The sequence below is a fragment of the Papio anubis genome, chromosome 6, assembly GCF_008728515.1.
Source record: "Papio anubis isolate 15944 chromosome 6, Panubis1.0, whole genome shotgun sequence".
Taxonomy (NCBI): Eukaryota; Metazoa; Chordata; class Mammalia; order Primates; family Cercopithecidae; genus Papio; species Papio anubis.
In genome coordinates this window covers 125,146,921-125,155,347 of record NC_044981.1, presented here as the reverse complement: position 1 = coordinate 125,155,347, position 8,427 = coordinate 125,146,921, and the positions used below count along the sequence as shown (strand labels likewise).

At 39.6% G+C, this 8,427-nt stretch overlaps 1 long non-coding RNA gene across 1 annotated transcript; it reads left to right on the top strand.

Annotated features, from left to right (window-relative positions):
* Positions 1–2,784: 2,784 nt before the first annotated feature.
* Positions 2,785–6,044, top strand: LOC103883999. The gene is made up of 3 exons (XR_002521390.2): positions 2,785–3,999; positions 4,092–4,204; positions 5,395–6,044. It is a non-coding gene; the product is annotated as an uncharacterized LOC103883999 (long non-coding RNA).
* The last annotated feature ends 2,383 nt before the right edge of the window (positions 6,045–8,427 follow it).

Sequence of the window (8,427 nt, the reverse complement as noted above, 5' to 3'; positions counted from 1 at the left end):
AGATGATGTTATGGCTGACTATATTTTACAAATAAATGCTAGTTAATTATTTAAACTTTAGCAGTAAGCTTGTTCTCAGATCTAATTAAACATGAGTGAAAAATAAAAGACACACAAGTGTGTACTCTACAGATTAAAGCATGAAACTTTCCCTTTTTCTGTTAGGGAAAAAGTCAACTGTCCTTGGAGTGTATGGTGGTCTACTGCAAGTTCACTCTCAGCTCTGTTCCCACTCCTCCCCTACTCTGCCCTGAATCAGAGAGGACTCTGAAAATGAAATATAAGTATTGTTTCCTCACTCAGATACAGTGTAGGTCTTAATCCCATTTCTGAAATGTGCTAACTTTTTCCCTTGTCTAGATTACTCTTAAACTCTGTAATAGAAACCAACTGGACTGCTTTTGTGGAAGACAACTTTTCCATGGTTGGAGGGTGGCGGGGGATGGTTTCAGGATGAAACTGTTCCACCTCAGATCATCAGGCACTAGATTCTTATAAGGAGCAGGCAACCTAGATCCCTCACGTGCAGTTCACAGTCGGGCTCGTGCTCCTGTGAGAATCTGATGCCCCTGTCCATCTGACAGAGCAATACAGACCAACACAGCCTACGCCAGGGATGCCTTAGGAAGTACTTGGTTTCTTCCTGTGTTTTTCTATCTTTTTCCACTAATTCACTGGCCAAGTGAGAAAGGGTCAAGGGAGCCTGGGAATTTAGTCCTCCCTGATTCATATCGGCTCCACGGCAGAACTCTTCCCACTCCTTCTCCCAGCAGGACACCTGCTCTATTATGTCTTTGGCTTTCCTTTTCGTAGATCAAGTCCTGAGAATTGGATGAAACAAGCTGACCAAACACCTAATCATTCATTGGAAAGTATATTAGTCCATTTTCACACTGCTGATAAAGACATACCTGAGACTGGATAATTTATGATGAAAAGAGGTTTAATGGATTCACAATTCCATATGACTGGAGAGGCTTCACAATCACGGTGGGAGGTGAAAGGCACGTCTTACGTGGCAGCAGCCAAGAGTGAATGAGAGCCAAGTGAAAGGGGTTCCCCTTATCAAACCATCAGATCTTGTGAGACTTATTCACTACCATGAGAACAGTATGGGGGAAGCGACCCCACAATTCAATTATCTCCCACTGGGTCCCTCCCACAACGTGTAGGAATTATGGGAGCCACAATTCAAGATGAGATTTGGGTAGGGACACAGCCAAACCATATCGAAAGTAAGTTGCAAACTATAACATTTTCTCATTTTTGTTACTGCCAAAGACTTATGCCAGCCCCAAAATTCTTTCTGAAGTACGACTGATCTAGAGCTCAAATCTGAGTCCAGATCAGCTGCCAAGAGATGTGGAAGAGATGAAAATGAAGTAGAAGTATTTTTTCCTCACCTAGATAAGTGCAGGTCTTAAGCACATTCCTGAAATGAGCTATCTTTGGCCCTTGTCTAAATTACTCTTTTTTTGTTTGTTTGTTTTTTGAGACGGAGTCTCACTCTGTCACCAGGCTAGAGTGGAATGGCACAACCTCGGCTCCTGCAACCTCTGCCTCCTGGGTTCAAGTGATTCTCCTGCCTCAGCCTCCCAAGAAGCTGGAAATAGGCGCGCACCACCACGCCTGACTAATTTTTTCATTTTTAGTAGAGATGAGGTTTCACCATGTTGGTAAGGCAGGTGTCGAAATCCTGACCTCATCCCGCCTTGGCCTCCCAAAGTGCTGGGATTACAGGTGTGAGCCACCACGCCCGGCCTAGATTACTCTTATCCTCTATAACAGTCCATCATCAGATGCCCAGGGACTCCTTGGTACATTTACCCTGGTCTCCCATCTCAGCAGCCCAAACCATGCTTAAAAGCTACCTACCTTCTCTCCTTCCTTTTGAAAACAAAAAACAAAAAAACAATGACAACCAAGCCAAAAAGTATATATAATACCCTTTTCTTCATTGTGGTTTATAATAGTAATTAATGATTATTTATTTTTATTTGTACAAATGTATAGAGTACATGAAAAATTGTGTTACGTGAATATAATGTGTTGTGATCAAGTCAGGGCATTCACAGAGTCCATCACTTGAGTACAATACATTCTTGTTAAGTATAGTCACTGTACTCTGACCAAACATTGAATTGATACCATCTTACTGTGTGTTTGTATCTTTTAAACCATTTCTCTTTATACTCCCTTCTCCCCACTACTCATCTTTCCCAGTCTCTGTTATCTATCATTCCACTCTCTACCTCCAAATGATCAAATTTTTAGCTCTCACATATAAGTGAGAACATGTGATATTTTTCTTTCTGTGCCTGATTTATTTCACTTAAGATAATGACCTCCAGTTCCGTCCATGTTGCTGCAAGTGATACAATTTTATTCTTTTTGTGACTGAATGGTGTTCCATTGTGTATATACATATACCACATTTACTTTATCCATTTATCCATTGATGAACACTTAGGTTGATTCTATACCTTTACTATAGTGAATAGCCCTGCCAGAAACATGCAAGTGCAGGTATCCTTTTGATTTTTTTTTTTTTTTTTTTGAGACAATCTCACTTTGTCACCCAGGCTGGAATGCAGTGACTTGATCACTGCAACCTCTGCCTCCAGGGTTCAAGCAATTCTCATGTCTCAGCCACCCACGTAGCTGGGATTACACGTGTGCACCACCACACTGGCTAATTTTTTTGTATTTTTAGTACAGACGGAGTTTCGCCATGTTGACCAGGCTGGTCTCAAACTCCAGGCTGCAAGTGTCCTGCTTACCTAGGCCTCCCAAAGTGCTGGGATTACAGGTGTGAGCCACGGCACCTGGCCAATGTATTAATTTTTATTGAGTGCTTACTATGGACCAGTCTCTGTTCTAAATACTTTTGAATAAATTCATCCAATCCAGACAGTAATTCCATGTGATAAATTCTATTATAATATCCATTTTATAGATGGCGAAACTGAGTCAGAGAGGTTAAACTGTTTGCCCAGGGTTACATAGCCAGTAAATGATAGAGAAGATTTTAAGAGCCCAACTCTAGTTAACGATCTTAGATACTACACTAGATTCCTCTCTGCTTAGGCAAGAGCTAACAGTTAAAGCAATTGGATTTAACCAACTCACACTTACATGTGAGTGATTGATAGTCATTAACCTTCCCTGAGATATTTGCACTTGTATTTTTAAAATTATTTATTTTTTCTTTTGATAATTTTGTTTTTTTAAGTTTTTAACATTTTAAAATTATTCTTTTTTATAGAAATTTAGCACTTTAAAATGATGTCTGCGAACCAGAGGAATCTCAACCAAAGCATTTTTATGAAGTGCCTACTATGTACTGGCCTTATGCTAGGTAATGGGCATCCAAAGATGAACCAATCACAAGCCCGATTGCTGCTTTGGTTATAAGCACAGGTCTTTGGTCATAATTGTGTTTGAATCTCAGTCCTGCCATTTATAAGCAACCTATTTAACTTACATGGACTTTTTCTTTCCCCTGCAAAATGGGATAAAACAATAACTTTTTGGGGTGGATTTGATGAAATAACGTCTATAACGTATTTAACAAGCAAGTCAGCACACAGTAAATACTCAATATACGGTAGCTATTATTTTGAACTTTCTTCCTGCAGACATGCAAACAAAAATTACAAAGTAGTCTATAAAGGCTGTAGTGGGAGTGTCAAGTGAAAAGTGGTGGCATGCTAGGGTGCTCTTCAAACTGTGCCTTACAGAGTTTTGAGGCACAGGCAGCCACAGGCATGCCTCCGGGGCCCAGGGTGGGCTAGGGGTGTGGAGAGGGGAAATGACACCCCACTGTTCCTGCCACCTCTGCTTTCCATTCAACAAAAATGGGGCCAGTTTTGTCCCATGTGTTTGTTAATATTGGTCTTTCCTGTCATGTCTCATTCAGGAATGGATTCTGCCTAAAATCACCCTTGAGACTGAGAATCCTAAACTCAACTTTCTAATCATGTCTCTGGAGGTCCTTGGGTAAGTAAGTATCTTACCTTCCTTTACTTCACTTTCCTCTTATGAAATGAGGTAATTTATTTCCTCTGACTGATTATTATTGTTCCTTCCAGGTATCAAATTCTGCAAGTTTTGGGGCATGTTGGGAAAAAAGATACGTGGATATGCTACCCCAAGTTAACGTCATCCTCTAGAGACACCTCTCCTGAGTCAAACACGTTTGCTGGTGTGTTGATTTGTTTCTTTATTTGTGCCATCTTTCTCCGTATCTGAACTTAGAGACTCCCAGAAGGTCCCTGGCTGGCCACAATAGCTTTCAAGGCAGTGGGGCAGCCCCGTAGGGTTCTGGGATGTAGGTTCTGGCAGGCATTCTACACATTGGTCAACTCAAATGCAAGTAATTTTAGCTGGAGAGTAGCTTTCTCCAATCAGAATTACCTCACTAAGGTTCTCTCCAGACCAGCTGCTGAGTTCATTACCACCCATGAGTTCAAGGTAAAGGGACACTAGCAGTTACACTCGACCCTTGACAACTTCCCATGCAGTGGAAAATTCATGTATGACTTGACTTTCCCCAAAACTTAACTACTAATAGCCTATTATTGGCCAGACATCCTACCTATAACAAACAGTTGATTGACACATATTTTGTGTTTTATGACTTATATACTGTATTCTTACAATAAAGTAAGCTAGAGAAAAAGAAAATATTGTTAAGAAAATCATAAGGAAGAGAAAATATATTTACTATGTATTAAGTGCCAAGTGGATCATCATAAAGGTATTCATCCTCATCATTTTAATGTTGTGAGGACTGAGGAAGAGAAGAAAGAGGAGGGGTGGTTGTTGTTGCCTCAAAGGTGGCAGAGGTGGAAGAAAATCTGAGTGTCAGTGCACCCATGCAGTTTAAACCTGTGTTATTTAAAGGTCAACTGTATTTTTTAAAATTGTGGTAAAAACACGTAACATAAAATTTATCATCTTAACCATTTTAAATGTACAATTTAGTAGTGTAAAGTATATTAACATTGTTGTGCAACAGTTCTCTAGAACTTTTTCATCTTGCAAAACTGAAACTATACTCATTGAACACCAACTGTCCATTTCCCCCTCCCCCAGCCTCTGGTAACCATCATTCTCCTTTCCTAATGTTCATCCATGTTGCAGCATATAACAGAATTTCCTTCTTTTTTAAGGTTGAATAATGTGCTATTGTGTGTATATACCACATTTTTTTTATCCATTCATCTGTTGATGGACATCTGGGTTGTTTCCACATCTTGACTATTGTGAATAGTGCTGTCGTGAACATGGGTGTGCAAATATCTCTTTGAGATCCAGCTTTGCATTCTTTTGAATATATACCTGATATGGGATTGCTGGATCACATGGTAATTCTACTGCATCTATTTTCAGTGCTCTTCTGCCACAGGCTGCCGAGGAAACTTAGGAAAAACTCACACGTCACATTTGAGAGCTTTCATGCTGCTCAGAACTTCCTGGTTTGATTCCATCCGAGTCTATCAGGAAATGGCTGCTCTGAGAAGAAGCGGGAGTTAATTCAAGTCTGAAGAATGCCTGCTCTTTTGAAATCCCCAGCATGCTATATGCGATATGGGCTTATAAGAACCACATGCTTTCTCATGCTCCTTTGGCTCAACCTCAGAGGCATTCTAGAGTTGGCCCTTGCAGCTAGAAACCACAAGAATGTCAATGATGCAATCTAAAATATGCCAGTTCTTACTCCACTGGTCTGTAAACTAAATAAACTGCACAAAAATCCCTACAGTCTCACCTCCCTGATTTTATTGAGAAGGTTTCAATGATTTAGAAAATATTCAAGCATAGCTTCTTGAACATCAAGTAGCAGCATTATATGGAGTTGATTTTGTTTAATAGTTTATTCACAACACTCAGTAATTGAACCACTAGGTACCATGGTGACAGAAATGAAGGTAGATGGATGGGAGTTATAGAAAGACAATGGGTCCCCTGTCTTTAATGTTAATTAGTTGGCCCCTGCCATATATTCCATCTGTTCACATACTGTGACCTCAACATACATGCGCATGAAGAAAAAAAATCAAAATATACATTAAACGATTATTAAGTTGGAAATTTTAAAAATCGACCTAGGAAGTTGATGTTTATAAAATATTTTTCCTGCCTTTTGTAAATTAAATGAAGATATAAAATTTACCATTAAGGAGAGGATATTTCAATTTCTTTGCTGTTATCTAACTATCATTCGCACTTTACAGGAGAATCAATTATGGACGATTACCAATCAGTAATTGGCCAATCGGATATGTTGCTCCATGATTTGCTCCAGGCACCATTGTGGATTTAGATGTGAAGACAGTCCTGGGATTTCAATTTCTTCAGATGCTAGTGGTGTTTCCTGTAATTGTCAAAGCAGTGAACCAATCAAAGCACCTGAATTGAGTTAGGTGACTGTATAGGGTATGGGTTTTTAAATTGACCTTTTACCGCTATAAAGTCAAGGTCTTGCAATTCAGGAGACTTTTAAATGTAGTTCCAGTCTGGGTAAGTATCTAAGCCCAAAGGAAGAGAGGAGTTAGAAGTTTGTAATTATGAGCTTCAAAAATTTGTATAGAGAAAAACTGGCCAAAAGGGGAAATGAGAAACACAAACATTTATGTCAAGAGAACAAGATAAACAAACAACAGCAAAACACAAAAATTTTGGAAAGGGAAACAGTTCACAATGAAAGTTTTCTCTGTTTCTATTTGCAAACCCTAAATAACTATTTTATGCTGATTGTGGAAGAGTTCAGTGAAAATTTGTGACTTCTTTTCATGGAGAAAACATAGAAGTTAGTGCACAGGCTCTGCAACAGGACTGCTTGAGTGTGGATCCTGACTTTACCACCGTGGGCTCTGAGACAAGCAACTCATCATCCAGGGCCTCAGTTTCCTCTAAAATAGGCAGAATAACATTCCTGTACTCCTTCAGTTTGTTGGGAGGATTAAACGGGTTTCTATCTGAGACCCTCCTAGAACAGCAGCAGACACATGTATAGTAGGTGTGAGCTATTTGTGCTAGTGGCCAAGGGAGGGCCTCTGCTGAGCAACCTACAGAGTAGATCTGAAATGTACATAACATTTGCCAAGAGGTTTTAAGAGCACTAGTTCATGGGCTTCTTGTTTAAAACTTCAATAGGGCCGTTACCTCATGATGCCACTCGAGCCTGAAGTAGTCTGGGTCTTTTCTTGCCAGGGCCTTATAAAGACCAGAAGATAAAAGACAAAAATGGAATTTGACTGCAAATTTTCATTACTAAAAGACTCCCATTTTTGCTTATATTAAGAAACAAGGTTTTCAAAGGTTTCCTCCAACCACACTATCTTGGGTTAGTCAGAACGAACATGTATATATGGGATTACGTGCGACAGGATTTGCCTGCAGTGTTAAATAAAACCACATTTGGAGTTTGTAAAGTCATCATCTGGTTAGAAAATGATCACTGTCCTAAACGTAGAAATGAAAGAGAAAGTATAACACGGGAAAGGAACATTTTAGGGGGACACACCTTAGAGGTATACAGTGGTTCATTATTTCCTAAAAGTCTCAGGCAAGCGTTCTGAACCTAGGCCTACTGAGTTTCAAGGCTGAGAAATCCCTCTGAAAATGAAGGTGACATGTTAGACATGTGTGTTTTTCTGCAGATAGGTTCTCAGGCTTGGCTGAATCATTATAAGTGTCTGTCACTGAAATTACCAAGATCCACTGGACCAATAATATATTCAAAGACTATGGGAGAGGAACAAATGTAGTTTCTTTTTGTATATTTTTTCATGCTATATGTAACCATGGCTACCTCCAACCCTCTATTTCAATTCCCAGACGATTTTCCAGCTAAAATACATTAGCACCACCAAAGTGTGGGCAAAATTTTTATCTTCTCATGTTTTTCCTGACAGCATTTATCTGAGTCCCAAACCAAATAATTCTGCCTATACATCATGTGAATAACACAAGGAGGTTTATTTTTAGGGGAAAAAATGTCTTATCATTCATGATAATCTAATATTTCTGAAATGAATATTGATACAGAATACAATACCAGAAGATTAGAACGGAACATACATATTTCACTGGAAGAAACTGATTTCCACCTAGTGTCTGTGAAACAGCAGAAGCGAAATGAATGTCTTCTTGCATTGCTGCTGCTGTTCATGGCAATCTTGCCAATCTCGCCATCTCCTAATGAAGGGCTCTCTTGGAACAAAGCTGCCTCTTGTCTGCTTGCTCAACCAGTATCTGTGACACTAATATTCTGATTAGGTATCGCCATTCTCATTATCTTTGTCAGAGAGCTATGTGCTCATGGATGCAGCCACCTAGCCATGAGGTCAGATCTGCACTCACACACAAAAAACGTACACATAGGCATGAACGTAAAATCTAGACATATCTGCTCTGCAA